At 31.3% G+C, this 16,965-nt stretch overlaps 1 protein-coding gene across 2 annotated transcripts in view; it reads right to left on the bottom strand.

Moving 5' to 3' along the window:
- Positions 1 to 16,965, bottom strand: part of LOC114333243 (plexin-A4) — a 933,823-nt gene that overhangs the window by 735,564 nt on the left and 181,294 nt on the right. Inside the window, exon 3 of one of the 2 annotated variants that reach the window (XM_050663391.1) lies at positions 7,641 to 7,667. The exons of the other annotated variant lie outside the window; for it this stretch is intronic. The gene's annotated coding sequence lies outside the window, so the exon portion shown is untranslated. The remainder of the gene's footprint in view (positions 1 to 7,640; positions 7,668 to 16,965) is intronic. 2 annotated transcript variants of the gene reach the window in all.

Below are 16,965 nucleotides of genomic sequence, written 5' to 3'. Positions count from 1 at the left end.
TAGAAAAAAATTATTAAACGTTTTTATACATATATAGAGCGTCGATTACCCGAACGTCGATCAACCGAACGACCGGTTATCCGAACTCCCGAATCTCGAGTACCGAGCAAGCGTTAGTAATTAACGCTTAAAATATCTTCAATTTTCTTCAATATTGTATCTAAAAATATGTTGTTGCAAAGACTACACTTTTTTGTTTAATTGCTATTTGTCATTAAATATATAAATAAATATGTAGGTATATAAATATGTATGGCTTTCATTCACTTGTGGTTAGATATGTTTGACTATATCAATATAGTTCGATTATCCGAACAAATCGGTTTTCCGAACACCCATGTCCCCCAATTAGTTCGGATAATCGACGTTCTACTGTACGTCTTTTTCATACATGTACCCCTTTTGAACGTTTATTACAGTTCTTTTCAGAAAATATTCCCTTTACTTTTGGGTAAATCCAAGCCAAGTGGTCCAAAGGTGGTTGCTTGATTATTTTTAATATTTTTTATTTTTCTATCTATTAAACTTCAGTCTATAGAGAGTACAAAATTGTATTCATTTTATTTTTTAAAAATTTATTTTGCCGATGACGGCCATTTTTGTTAAAGCGTAGCGATCATTTTCACGGAAAACATGGCTTCGCACTTTAGCCAATATTTTCACTGAGGTTTGTCCTAGCACAATAAATCAAAAACCAAACTTTTTAGAAAAGTATTCTCTAAAAAAACGGCCTACAGCATTATTTAATTTCAAACTACCTTCAAGGCCTTTAATGAACCTCAAAAAAGCTAAACAGATAAAATGCCATTTTCAACATTTTTTTAACAGCATAAGGCAAACCGATAATGGTCTGTGATTTTTTCTCCAAAAGACATATTATACGTACATACTTTAAATAAAAAAAAATTAAGCTTTGAGACTTTGAGTAAATTTTCTTTGAGTAAATTTTTTCTAAAAAAATCTCAAAAATGTAATTTTTTGAAAAATTTCAAAGTTTGACCCCTTATATCTCTGATGGGCACGCATGAAAAAATTTGAAATCTGGCTGAATGTTAGCCCCTAGCAAGTAGAATAAGGAGTAGAAAGTTGGAGTTGTAGACTTACGTCATATAGGAGTTACATGCCTGAGAAACTGGTCAAAAATCATTAATTTGAGCGTTTGCGTTCAGGATAATTAAAATTCAAATAAACTGTCTAATGAAATAAAAATTAATATTTTTACCAAATTTCACAATGAATACAAATTTATAGTGGGTGGGCCAAAGAAAAGAGTCCACCTTGATATTTGGTAATAGTTACCTATTAGATTTTAAGGAAATGCCGAAATAGGTCCATTTTTATTTTTATATTGCAATTTTTTGGCAAATATTTCGTACTACGTGACGTCATCCATCAGAGCGTGATGACTGATGACGTAATCGATAATTTTTTTAAATGGGAATAGTGGTCGTGTGGTATCTTATTTAAAAGCGTATTCAATTCTCTATTCAGTAATATAAACATTATTTATACAGGGTAGCAAAAAATATTTTTTTAAATAAATTAATTGGCGCAAAAAGAAGAATGTATGTAATTTCTTTAACTCAAACTATATTGTACTGCTGTCAGACAATGGAAAAAATATTTATTTCAGAAATAAACATTTGTATTCGCTTAAATTAAATCACAAACAGCCTCCCACCTACCTCTTGACAGTTTAAACATTTAATTTAAGCGAAAAGCAATGTTTATTTTCCAAATATTTTTTTTCTATTTTATGACAGCAATAAAATGTATTTTGAGTTAAATATACATATATTCTTCTTTTTGTGTCAATTAATTTAATTCAAAAATTATTTTTTTGGCCACCCTGTATAAATAATGATAATATTGTTTATATTACTGAACAGAGAATTGAACGCTCTTTCAAATGAGATAACATACGACCCCTATTCCCATTTTAAAAAAATCATCAATTACGTCGTCACGCCCAGATGGATGACGTCACTGGTATGAAATATATATAAAAAAATTGCAATTTAAAAATAAAAATCGACTTGTTTCGGCATTCCCTTAAAATCCATTAACGGCCAAATATTAAGGTGAACTATTTTCTTTGGCCCACCCTGTATAAATTTGTATTCATTGTGAAATCTGATGAAAATAGATTAATTTTTATTTCATTAGACAGTTTATTTGAATTTTAATCACCCTACCCTCAAACGCTCAAATTTTGATAATTTTTTCAGGACTGTAACTCCTATATGATGTAAGTCTACAACTCCAAATTTTTTACTTCTTATTGTACTTACTAGTGGCTAACATTCCGCCAAATTTCAAATTTTTTCATGCGTGCCCATCAGAGATATATGGGGTCAAACTTTAAGGCTTTTCAAAAAATTAATTTTTTGAGATTTTTTTTTAATTTACCCAAGTCTCAAAGCTCAACTTTTTTTTATTTAAAGTATGTATGTATGTCTTTTCCAGAAAAAAATTACAAACCAATTTCGGCTTGCCTTATGCTGTTAAAAAATGCTGAAAATGGAATTTGATCAGTTTACCTTTTCAAACTTTCAGCTTCATTTAAGGCCTTAAGGATAGTTTGAAATTAAATAATGATATAGGCCGTTTTTAAGAGCATACTTTTCTAAAAAGTTTGTTTTTTGATTTATTGTTCTAGGACAAACCTCAGTGAAAATATTGGCTAAAGAGCGAAGCTATGTTTTCCGTGTAAATGATCGATACGCTTTAACAAAAATGGCCGTCATCAGCAAAATAATTTTTTAAAAACAAAATGAATGCAACTTTGCACTCTATAGACTGAAGTTTAAAAGGTAGAAAAATAAAATAGCTATTTGTATAACAAGGGAGGAAAGTGCTACTTTTCCTCCCGAGAATGAAGTTTACTTACCGCGTCGCGGAGGGCAGTAATCATTCGAGGGAGGAAAAGGCACTTTACTTCCATGTTATACATATGGTTTTTCCACCTTCCTCAACTAACAAGTCATTTTTTCATTTTTACTTTATTTATGTAACTAACCAACAAAATTTATTAGAACTAAAACTAACAAGTACGTACAATATAACTGTCAACTGTCAAATATAAGTCAAATTAATAATGTAAACATTGTTAAATCAAAATAACAATTTACTATTTTTTACCATTCTGCAAAATACAGAGTGTTTTATAAATAAACGTTAAAATGTATAGAAACTTACGTAATAGAAAATAGATATTGTACAGGGCGTCAATAAGTTACATTTAATGAATGGAATACCATGACGTCACTTTTACTTTTCCTCCCTAGGGAGGAAAAGTACAACTTTGCTCCCTACAATCAGGTCCGGAAAAGTATACTTTCGGTAGAGGTAGGTGGAAAAATATTAAAAATAGTCAAGCAATCAACTTAATTTATATTGGACCACTTGGTATGGATTGACCCTTTTGTTAGCGCAAGAAGTGCTACCGTGACATTTAGAATTGTATTTTATGTATGACTTTATTCATTTGCAAGATTTGCCCGACTAGTTCTTCCTGCATCCACATCTGATGAAACCTTGCTTGGACCCGGATGACATCATTGCTTCTATACGGACATTGAGCTGTTCATCAGGTACATCGATGTTATTAATAAATGTATTAGGAGCTACCTGGAACTGGTTTCTAGAAAACTGTTTGTCAAGAACTCCATGCTTTGTACCAAGGGTATAGGAATCATCGTTCTTATTTATTACAACAGCCATTACCTTTCTTAGAGCTAGTCGGCCCCAGTCGACATCAGGAATGTTTATCAAAACGTTATCGCCGACTGAAACTGGGGTTAATTTTCTTTCAGTAAGCTTTAACATTTTGGCTATCTGACTTTTTAATGCAGTTACACATTTTTTTCGTGTTGTGTCTATGGCAGATTTTCTTGAGCAAAGAGTGTACAAAGGTAAGTCTAAGTCTTCGTTATTTGAAACTTCATCATGGATGTGCTGACCACATTCAAAACAGATGTTTGCTTTGTCACAATCAATATCACAGAGTGTTAAGTTATCGCTGGACATAGTTTTTTCTTCTACGTGTTTATTGTTTTCTACAGTCCTTGTCAAAATCTCAGAAGCATCTTCATCCACAACATTTATTTCTTCGTTATCTTCTTCATTAAAACTTCTTTCAAGCTTAGAGAACTCTCAATGTTGTTCTGAAGCTATTTCCTTGTGGCATTTTTATAATTATGTATTTTTTATGGGAAATAAGCCACAATTTTACTAAAAAATGACTTTATTAACGTTTCGAAGCCCAAATCGGGTTTCGTTGTCAAAATACAAAATACTATTAAAATAAAACAAACATGTTGTTGCTAAGTAAAAAAATTCTTCTAATAATTTATTTAATCTGACTCATTTATATTGGTAATTCAGACGTACATTATACATTTTAAAGTAGAAGACTTTAAAATGATATCGCCAATATTTATGAGTTGCGTTCCTGGGACGACTTTACTAAAAGATAGTTCATTCGATTACATGAAATCAATCCCAACTCAAGAATATCCGTCGCAAAAAAATCATAGCATGTGATCTGTCTTTAAAAAGACAACCAAATGCAACGATGACAGTAAAATTCTCGCGTTAGAGATTCCATAGTAAATCACGAGGGAAAACCAGGAAAAAACCTCGTGATACTATCCCGACATCGTAAGTATTTGGTCTTACATTTAATCTACCTTCAAAAAACTAATACCAAATTCTGACTTTAATATGTTTAAATTATAAATAATATTATACCAAATTAACGAAGGATCCAACGAAGACACTGGAAAACAAAATTTATAAAACTTTATTCAAATTTAAAAATGATCTAACGTACTATCAAAGAAAATTAATGACACCTCATTACAGTAAGACACCACATTTTTATGGAGTACCGAAAATTCATAAAGCGAATATTCCACTTAGACCCATTTGTAGTACCATCAATTCTCCTTGTAGTGAGCTCTCAAAATTTTTATTAAATATTATAAAACCATTTTCAAATAATAATGACACATTTATAAAAAATACACAACATTTTTTAAACAAATTAACAAATATTGAATTTAATCCAAATAATATTTTAGTAAGTTTTGACATAAACAGTTTATTTACAAATGTGCCATTAGATAAAACTTTAAACATAATTAAAACGAAGTTAGAAAATGATAATACATTGACAACTAGGACAAAACTAAAATGTATCAGCTATAATGGAGTTATTGACATTATGTACTAATAATACCTATTTTCAACTAAATAATGAATTCTATAAACAAAATTTTGGTCTAGCAATGTGCTCTCCTTTATCTCCATTATTGGCTAATATATTTATGGAGGATTTCGAAACTAATATCATTTCTAAACAAAATTTAAAACCCACAGTATGGTGGAGATATGTAGATGATGTGTTTTCAATATGGCCTCATAGATCAGAATTGTTGGATACATTCCTGAATATTATAAACGATCAAGAAGAGACAATAAAATTTACAATGGAAAAGGAATACAATAACACTTTGCCTTTCCTCGATGTTTTAGTCTCAAAGAAGGATACTGGATATGAGACTCAAGTGTATAGAAAACCAACACACACCAACAGATATCTCAATTACAAATCAAATCACAACATCAACGTTAAAAAGGGAATCATTAAATCCTTATATGATAGAGCCAAAATTACTTGTTCTAACGAAAATTCATTTTTAGAAGAAAAACAATTGTTAACATCTGTTTTATTAAAAAATGATTATCCTTTATCGTTTATAAATAAGGAATTGACCAGATTAGATCGAATGGAACAGAACAACTTAGAACGGGATCCTACAACATTCACAAGAAATAATACGAGGAAAATAACAATACCATATATAAAAGGACTATCCGAGAAACTTAAAACGATAGGAAATAAATTCAACATTTCAACAACATTCAAAACAACAAACACATTGAGATCTATTCTATCTAAAACTAAACCTAACAATGAACAAGAAAGAACAAAGAATTGCATTTATAGAATACCTTGTGAATGCGAACAATTTTATTTAGGTGAAACATCAAGACCATTAAACGTTAGAATAAGTGAACATCAGTCTTATATTAAAAACAGAGAATTTGATAGATCTCAGATATGTCAACACGCATGGGATAATGAACATAGAGTTCAGTGGAGAGATTCAAGTATAGTCCTGAAAGAATCAGATAGTAAAAAGAGAAAAATCAAAGAAGCGGCTCTAATTATGCTAAATGAAACCAATTGTGTCGCAAATTCCTCGGTAGAATGCAGTAGGATGTGGTTACCCATACTGAAAGAGGAAGTCAATAGAAAGAAAATACCACGATTAGTAAGTCAATAACATATCGAGTTAGTACAAATTTTATATTTTAGTATTACTTATTGTATATCTATGTAATATTAATATTATTTATAATTTAAACATATTAAAGTCAGAATTTGGTATTAGTTTTTTGAAGGTAGATTAAATGTAAGACCAAATACTTACGACGTCGGGATAGTATCACGAGGTTTTTTCCTGGTTTTCCCTCGTGATTTACTATGGAATCTCTAACGCGAGAATTTTACTGTCATCGTTGCATTTGGTTGTCTTTTTAAAGACAGATCACATGCTATGATTTTTTTGCGACGGATATTCTTGAGTTGGGATTGATTTCATGTAATCGAATGAACTATCTTTTAGTAAAGTCGTCCCAGGAACGCAACTCATAAATATTGGCGATATCATTTTAAAGTCTTCTACTTTAAAATGTATAATGTACGTCTGAATTACCAATATAAATGAGTCAGATTAAATAAATTATTAGAAGAATTTTTTTACTTAGCAACAACATGTTTGTTTTATTTTAATAGTATTTTGTATTTTGACAACGAAACCCGATTTGGGCTTCGAAACGTTAATAAAGTCATTTTTTAGTAAAATTGTGGCTTATTTCCCATAAAAAATACATAATTAGAGAACTCTCCTTCTAGTTCTTACTCAGTAGTTATTTTTATGCGACGTCGGCTGTCAAAGGGGAATCTAATAATCCATTTTTCGACGTTTGCGTAGAAATACCCACAACCCGACGTGGGTAAAATAGATTACCCACGTCGGGTTATGGGTACTATGGATTTGCTCAATCGTGTTTATTTTGTGATTTGCCGGTGAACGTGTTTATTTCGACAATTAAATACTTTCGTTTCCCCACAACGCGTTCTGGGTATTTCGCTTCGGCCAATGTCCCAATAAAATGCTCACTCCGCGACGTGGGTAATTCACGTTGTACACATCGCGAAATGAGTAAAGTCCGAATTCGGAGTTTCAGTGTATAACATTACACAAAATATACCATTTCAGATGACAGTGTGGAAAGGTTCAGTGCCAATTTTACTTTATTTACAATTTACAAGAAAAATATGACTATAATCCGCATAAAATCCCCACAGACACGTTTTAACGTAATTAAATAAAAAAATAAACTTCCACATACTTTATAGACGTACAATATACAAATATACACCTACGATAATATCCTATTATAGTAAGAATGTTGTTTTTAAGTATTATCTACGGTGCAGTTAGCGAATACCTTAGCATGTAAAAGGAAGTAAGCACATATTATAAAAGTTTCAAAGGTAAACTTACGAATTCGTCACTTGGTTTTCCGCTTACCTGCAACAAAAATATATTTTTTATTATACACCAGAACACAACATCATTAGACGTGTCAATGTGGATGAATTATCCCAGTTGTTCAACGAAGTTGAACGAAAGTAGAAATTGCCTCAACTTTTTTCAACGTTCAATTTTGTTGAACGCTTTTATTGAATTGCAAAATACATGGCACATTTTGGTTGAATCATCCACATTGTTCAACCGAATTAAATGGTGTATTTCCCACTTTAAGACTATGTATTAATATAGATTCGAATATCTCAATACACGAAAAAAAAAAGGGGAGGCCTATATTGAAAGATCCTTGGTCGCTGTCACTTTGCTTACTTTACTTTATCGTGTCCGGACATGTCATTCATAGAATTTCAGCCCAAGCGTCTGGGCACAGTGTTCAAAATTGAAGGAAACGTGATCGAAAGTCCAAAAAAAAAATAAATCTGAGAATGCCGAAATTAAGGGGTTTGTTTGTACTACTCATGATGCAACTTTTCAGCAAAAATTGATTTTTTAAGTTTGTTAGGGCCAGATGTATTAATGATCAAAAGTACAAAATTCAATATAATTTTATACATCAAATTTAAATCCTCAGAATATGCCTTTTACTTTGATTATTACTTCATTTATGTGGATAGCTAATGTAAAAGTAATTATTGGAGATAAAAATACATACTTTAAAGATTAAAATGATATAGTTAGCTTCACGGAAAGGTGATTATAAGTTTGATATAATCGGCTGTCTAAAAACCTATACAATTTTTGATAAAATTAATATTTGACAGCGTATTACGTTAATTGTGCCATCTTGTGCCACGTTAAATCCTTCACTAGATGAAAGATTACAATGTAAGGAATAAAAAAATATATAACACAAACTGCGCAACTGAGTACATGGCGCATTGCATCGAGCGCTGCGCGCGTTTAGTCTGAAATAATTGCATTCGTACGTATTGTTTACATTTTACATGTATGTATGTCAAACACATGATATTTGTTGTGGTTGCGAAGAGATTTTAGTTTTGATGAAGTAGTGTTTTGGCTTAATAGAGAATATATTGTACATTAGTTTTATAAATAGCTATATTAACAATTTATTGAAGTTATATTTCTTTAGGCGCGCTTGGGAAAAATGTTGGGATTTGGGGTAAATATAAATGTGCGCGAATTCATCAAAAATTGTTAGCTCTACGGGCAGATACGTTATAGGGTTTTTCAACGCTTCTCATTTGTTTCGAGCTTCCGTCATAATCTGTCGCATAATCCGTGTATATTAATACACTAAGCAGCAAAATTAACGCACCAACTGTAAAGTGGGATATTTTTGATGTCTCGAATTTCCTAAAACCTCTTGTCTGATTTAAGTTATTTAATATGTTATAGCCTTATTCTTTAACAATATCTCCGTAATAATATTGTTGCTAGACGGGTAAGATGTCATTGTATACCGGGTGTACCAATAATACTGTGTTTTTTTTTCTAAAAGTATTGAGTATTTCTTACCACTCATAACACTGTTAAAAAAATATATATACAGGGTGTTTCATTAAGAATGTCCAATGTCTGAGTTGTAGATTCTAGACCTCGAAATATTGAGATTTAACCAAAATCACTTAAATAAAATATGGCTCCTTACAGAGTTACAGAGTGTGTTATTTAAAAATTTAAAAACTATGCTCAGTATTTTAACACCTTTCTACGTATCCTTCTCATACTTGACAGACAGTGTAGGTACTATACACCCTATGAAATTATGTTAAATATCCGTTTCTAGTTAGTACCAGAGGCGTACGAGATAGGGGACAGTGAGGGGTTGACCCTTTCCAATTCCTACTCCACTGGCGGAATTTCCATTTTAGCGCAATTTTTCGATTCTCCAATACTCGCTATGTAAATAACATACTCCTCACACCTAACGATAACATTATTCGTTTTCGAGATATTTGAACTTAAACAAGTAACGGCACAGATATTTTGAATAATGTATTGTGTCGCTTAATTATAAAATATCTCGAAAACTTATGATTTTATCATTAATAATGAATACTATACTCTTCAGTCTTAACGATAAAATCATTGGTAATAGAGATATTTGAAGTTTAAAATTAAGCGGCACAATACATTAATTAAATTTCTGTGCCGTTACAAGTTTAACTTCAAATATCTCGAAAACTGATGACTTTATCGTTGCGAATGAAGTGTATGTTATTTGCATAGATAGTATTGTAGAATCGAAAAATTGTGCTAAAATGGCATTTCCGCCAGTAGCGTAGAATTTGGGAAGGCTCAACCATTCACTGTCCCCTGTCGTACGCCTCTGGTAATAGCCAGAAACGATTGTTGTACAGTACTCACACTTTTTGCCAAGTATGAAAAGGATACGTCAAATAGTTTTAAACCAATGAGCAAAAATATTTTTTAAATGTTTAAATAAAACACCCTGTAACTCTGTAACGAGCCACATTTTATTTAAGTGATTTGGGTTAAATCCTAATATTTTGAGGTCTAGAATCTACAAATCAAATTGGACATTCTTAATGAAACACCCTGTATAACGATATTTTTTAAGTAATTCACCCCGTATTGAAGGGATGAAAACTAAAAAAAATGACCCCTGTTATAATATACTCGTTATACGGTATGATACCTCAAATATTCCAAGTTTTCAGCCGGATCACTTTTACAGTTTAAACAAAAGTTTCGATCACGTTTTGACCAATTTTGAACACTGTGCGGCGTCGCGTCGGTTCCATCTTTGTTGGCGAGCCACAAATCTTCGAGGATACACCGATGGGAACAGTTTCTGCATGTAAGATGTTCCATATTCTGTATTTCTCCACAATCACAGTTCACATCATCTTGGTCCGTTTTCCCTCATCATTTTACCATGTTTAATTTTCCTGGAGCGACCCCCGTTCTTATCCTATTCATACTTTTCCACGTTTTAAAGTCTAGAGATTGGTTGGTCCATTGAACCTGGGGAAGATGAAAATACTAAAACGGTTCATCCTGCACTGTTCCAAGGAAGCTTTTCCTGAATTTTAGTCGCTTTCGTGGTGTTCGAGCTTTCTATAGGACATGCCGCTCGTCCGCGATCTCTTTAATTTTCTCTATGTGCTCTGCAACGCCTCTACGTGTTGAGGGTTCTACAAAACCCGCTGCTTTATACAGGGTGTCCCCGAAAATAGTGCGTTCCTTTAAGGTGTGGATATAATCCACAATTTAGAAAAAAAAAGTCCTACAACATTGTTTTCCTAAAGTTAACCGTTTCCAAAAAAAAAAAATTACATTGTTATCCATACGAGTGAATTTTTATTTTCATAAATTTTAATGACCTGGCAACATTGCGTAGGAGAACCTGTGATTGTAGAAATTTCATCTAATGGAACCCCTTGTTTATTTACTATTTTTGAGGTGTGATTTTTAGGGTTGATGACCTAGATGTAGGTACCTACCTGCAAAATAATTATTTCTTGCTTTAATAATGTGGCATTTTTGCTATTAATATCTGAATTAGGGTTTTGGATTATAGACCAGGGCGGATCTGTAAAAATATTAGTACATTTGGACGTTGAGAGGTGACTCAAATTTTTTTGCAGAAATTGCTTGAAAATAACTCAAATAATAATATTTGAGTTATCCTCCCTCTCAAAAAGGTCCGGAACATTGTTTAAATAATCAAAATGTCAAAAAATGAAGGAAAAATTCGATTTTTTTCTTCGTTTTTTGATTATAACTTTAAAAGTATTCATTTCCGAGAAAAGTTGTACTGACATAAAAGTTGCATAATTAAATTTCCTACAATACAGAACTGGTTAAAAATTTAAAAAATAGTCACCCTTGTTGCAAAATAGCAATAATTGCGAAAAAACTATACAAAAACAAGTATTCGCATTTTACGTTTTTTCAACCATTTATGCTACACTTAGAACCGTCATATTTCACCCAGAAAAACTTTATGATACAGTAAAACAATACTGTAAATTTCATTAAGATCTGTTCAATAGATTTTGCAAAATAAATTTTGCAATCCAGCATTCGCAAAAAAAATTCGTGTTTTTTAATTGTTACAGGACTGAAAATAAAGCAGATAGCAAGTTAAACTTTCCTTTGCGTATAGAAGTGTACTGTACCTTTTATTTGCAATTTGCAAAATTAAAATCGATTAACTGCCACGGCGTCAGGAATTTTTCTAAATAAACATTAATTATTGGTGCTACGTGCAGGACAGCGGATAGTTTGCTCTAATTGGGCATTTCAATGACCTTTGATAATGATTGATACATTTTAATTTTTATTACATTTCGATATAAATGAATAAATTTGTTTATTGCAAAATAAAAACACATACTCTACCCTTTGAAATAACACTTTTTTTAGCAAAAACTTCCTTTGTTCATATATTTTAACTTAGAGAATAAAGGTTTATTATTTTTAACCATATGCAATTGTTTAAACAATATTTCACAAACAATAATAAAATTAGTTTGATTTTTGTGGAATTAAAATATTAAAATACAACAAAATATAGAGTAAGAAAATAATACATAAATAATAATAAATTTAACTTAGAGAATAAAGGTTTATTATTTTTAAACATATGCAATTGTTTAAACAATATTTCACAAACAATAATAAAATTAGTTTGATTTTTGTGGAATTAAAATATTAAAATACAACAAAATATAGAGTAAGAAAATAATATATTAAATAAAGATTAGAAGAAATTTTGATGGAAATCAACTGGTGTGAATCGAACACCGCTGTCCTGCACGCAGCACCAAAAATTAATGTTTATTTAAAAAATTTCCTGACGCCGTGGTAATTATTCGATTTTAATTTTGCAAATTGCAAATGAAAGGTACAGTAAACTTCTATAAGCAAAAAAAAAATCAACTTTTTATCTGCTTTATTTTCAGTCCTGCAACATTTTTAAAAAATGAATTTTTTTTTGCGAAAGCTGGATTTCAAAATTTATTTTGAAAAATCTATTAAACCGATCTTAAGGAAATTTACAGTGTTGTTTTACTATATCATAAAGTTTTTCTGGGTAAAATATCAAGGTCCTAAGTGTAGCATAAATGGTTGAAAAATGTAAAATGCGAATACTTGTTTTTGTATGGTTTTTTTCGCAATTATTGCTATTTTGCAACAAGGGTGACTATTTTTTAAATTTTTAACCAATCCTATATTATAGTCAATTTAATTACGCAACTTTTATATCAATACAACTTTTCTTAGAAATGAACAGTTTTAAAGTTATACTCAAAAAACCAATAAAAAAATCGAATTTTTCCTTCATATTTTGACGTTTTGATTATTTAAACAATGTTCCGGACCATTTTGAGTGGGAGGATAACTCAAATATTATTATCTGAGTTATTTTTAAGCAATATCTGCAAAAAAATGTGAGTCACCTCTCAACGTCCATCTCAAAACAGATGAGCCCTGGACTATAAGTCTCGAAATTTTACATAAATTATAACTTTTACCAAGTATATAAGTAACTATGGTTTAATTCCTAAAATGTAATTAATGCTCTTAGTGGAAAAATAATTTGTATCTAATGTTTTTCTAAAATCTATTGAAATATGGAATAATTTTAAACGAATTGATAAAATGTCAATCATTTACAATAAAAAACACTTTATCTTTTAACTAAACTAATAGTATTATGTATTTATTATGCTTTAAAGTTGTTGAATGCAAGGGTTTTAACTGAATTACATAGTTTACAGTGGAAATTAAATACAACAGACAACGTTTAATGATTCTAATTTAGTTTTGTACATTATGCTCCGTCTATCAGTAATTTGTTTACTTGTGGTTTAAAAATTAAATTGAATGTTTGTGCTTAATTGACAATAATTTTTATAATACTTAAACGTTCAAAGTGAGCTCTACCATGCATCGATACGACGAATCCGGTTGTTAGTAATGCCATAGTTAACTAAATTATGTCGGATAGTTTCTGCAGCACCAAAAATGCGTTTCTGTAATTCAGCTTCTGTTTGGATTTTATGTCGGTTATCATACACTAACGATTTCAAATGTCCCCAAAAATAAAAATCCAATAGATTGAATTCGGGACTCACGGTGGCCACAGAATGAGTACATTCATACCAATTCCACGACGAGGATAAGTAGTATCCAGAAGATTTTTCACAGCTTTGGTAAAATGTGCTGGGGCTCCGTCGCGTCGTGAAGAAACCACATTTGACGTCGCGTCGTGTTTGCGAAGGCACATCTTCAAGAAGTACCGGCAAGACATTTTGCAAAAATTTTATAGGCCTCTACATTTGGTGTTCTGGGTAATTCATAAAATATTGCACCCTCTACTCTTTCTGTATCCTTTACAAATTCCTCATTGTTAAGAAATACCTGTTCTTAAACAAACAATAACAGTCAATAACATCAAACAAACCAAGGGGTGAAAAAATGTAAACACTAGCCATTTGGTTGATATTTACATTTTTGCTTTACTCCCTACCAGATACAAACGACCTACAAACCTACTATTTTTAATTGTGTCAACGGTGTTGCCAGACTTCAATTTGCATATCAAAATGTATTTTCGTTTTTTGGCCAAACGGCTGAATTTAGAAAAAAATGTTATAAGACCTTTTTGCTCTACATTGTGCCTTCTATCTATCCTTTAAGGAACGCACTATTTTCAGGGACACCCTGTACATATAGATTTGAGAGTGGCGTTGGTTTCATGCAGCCCGTCACTATCTTGCATGTCTCATTTAGCGCAGTATCAACTTGCTTCGTGTCAGTAGCGTACTGATAGATCAGCGGGCCCTTGTTCCAGTTGGAATGCGGGCCCCCGCTCAAAACATTAAATATAAATCATCATAAAATCATTATATCATAAATTAGATCATAAAATACATCATAAAAACTCAAGCTAATTTATAGTCCATTTACTCACGGTTTTTGCTGTTAATTTTAAAGAACTGTTCGGATTGAGATGAAATTTGGCATACACATAGCTAACATGTCAAACAAAAAAAGTGATACCTATTGTGGCGATGTGCGCTTCTGCCCTAGGGGTGTTTCACCCCTTCTCGGTTGAAAAACATACGTTCAAGATAAGTCCGGAATTGGATGAACTGACTAATTCTAAGCAACCTTTAAGTTCTATAGAGTTTCTTACTAAGTCAATACTTTTCGAGTTATTTGTGAGTGAATATGCTCATCTTTCAAAAAAAAAACACGTTTTGAGACGGTTTCTCGCCAATACCTCAAAAAGTAAGTATGTTATCGAAAAAAATATACTTAGTAAAAATATAGCTTATAAAAAAGTGAAAAATATGGTGTATGTATATACGAAGTCTTTAAACCCAGTAGGTCATGAAATGTAGGTTCTTATTCGTCAAATTCCAAATCGAATATTTCAACGTGAAATAACCAAAAATGAAGCACTTTTCGAGAAAAAGTTATCACAACTTTTTAAAGTTTTTAAAAAAGCTATATTTTTGTTATTTTTTAGTTTCTAGCATCAATATTCAATATTAACTATGTAACGCTCAAAATAAAGTTGGATACTTTTTTTTGGTAAAAAAATCGTAAAAATCACACCTTAATTAGCATCCCAAATGAAATAAATCGTTACCGCTTCACAAGTTACTTGACTTATGCATTGCTTATAATATGATCTGTAAGTTTTACCGCTTCAAAGTGCTCATTTTTGAAAACAACTTGGTTTAAAATTTAAAAAAATTATAATTTTGAAAATTTTTTTTCAAAATAACTTACTAATTACTGATGATACCAAAAATCTCAACTAGTATAAAAAATATAGGTTTTTCTATTGTGAATATTTTGGACTTTTTGTTTTCCTGAAGACCAAAATTGGTTATAAGACATGTCTGTTCAAAATTTTCATACACTCGTGATAGTGACTCGTTTAAGGCCATTTGACTACAGTCCTTTCAAAAATAAGCACTTTGAACCAACGAATCTTACATATCTTATAAACAATAAGTACAGTAATTTTTTGTCAAGCGGTAACGATTAATATCTTTTTGGATGCTAACTAGAAGGTGATTTTCACGATTTTTTTACCAATCAAAAAAAAGGTACCAACATTATTTTCATCGAAATTTATTTACTTTTGATGTTAGAAACTTAAAAAAAAATAGACTATTAAAACAGTAAATTAATATTAATCCTATTATTTTTCATACTGACATGACTGATCACGATCACTTTACGCCAGCCGTTTTTATAAATAATAAAACTCAAAAATTTTCTACATCCAAATCTCCAGTCATATTAAAAACCTTAATATCGGAAAACTAACACAGCTTTTAAAAAATGAGCATTGGAATGAAATTTATGTCAACAAAATAGATTCTCAAATTGTATATGATACATTTATAAATAAGTTAAATAATTACATACAAACCTCTAGGGAGATAAAACGGTTAAATAAAAAAACATCAAAAAAAACCTTGGATAACGGTGGGCTTGATATCTTTTATCAAACGACGAGATTTTTTTAAAAAGAAATTAGTGTCTATATGAAATAGGATCTTGTTATTCTTACCACTATTGTCTATATTTAGAATTTAATTTCAATTTTTAAGAATTACCTACCTATATAAAAGGACAGGCTGAATGATGACGGTTCTATAAACACGAGTATCGAGCCTATTGTATTGGGCTTATTTTTATGACCCAGTATAAAACTTGCAATGCATATTTGCAACTTTGTAGTTTACCTACCTACATCTTATTCATGAATCTTGCTAATATGAAAATATAACTCTTTCGAGTTATCACGTGTAGGCAGGCCCTGGCGGTTAGCATTTACAGGTGTTGAAATATGGGCTTTGGAAAGCAGGTAAAACTAGTAAGGAACCTTACAACAGTATTGTACACTATATTTTAATAAATTTTGTTTTCAAATTTTTTGAGGAATAGGAATTCTTCGTTTTTATTTATAAGTACCTACACAAAAATTAAAATCTATTAAGCAGTTACATTTCCTATGTGTGTACTTGTGTAGTTCAAAATGTCCCCATCAAATTAGAAACAAAAGAAGCAAAAAGCGCGTTAAAGGGGGCCTCTGCGGGGCCCGGGCCATGGTTCCGCGGGTTCCGCGAACCATGCCCAGTACGCCACTGCTTCGTGTGGGCAGATTTGCCACGAGACACGCATATTTAGCAGTTGAGAAACACAGTTTCTGTGCCGTTGTTCTTAAGACGCCAGGGCATGTACCCCATTTACTTCTCGTTAGCTTTCTGAGTATGCTGTTATTGCTGTTCCTAGTTGTTACTTTCTCTCTCGTTTT

This window comes from Diabrotica virgifera, chromosome 10 (genome assembly GCF_917563875.1).
Source record: "Diabrotica virgifera virgifera chromosome 10, PGI_DIABVI_V3a".
In the NCBI taxonomy this organism is placed as follows: domain Eukaryota; kingdom Metazoa; phylum Arthropoda; class Insecta; order Coleoptera; family Chrysomelidae; genus Diabrotica; species Diabrotica virgifera.
This window is presented reverse-complemented; position numbering and strand designations above follow the sequence as displayed.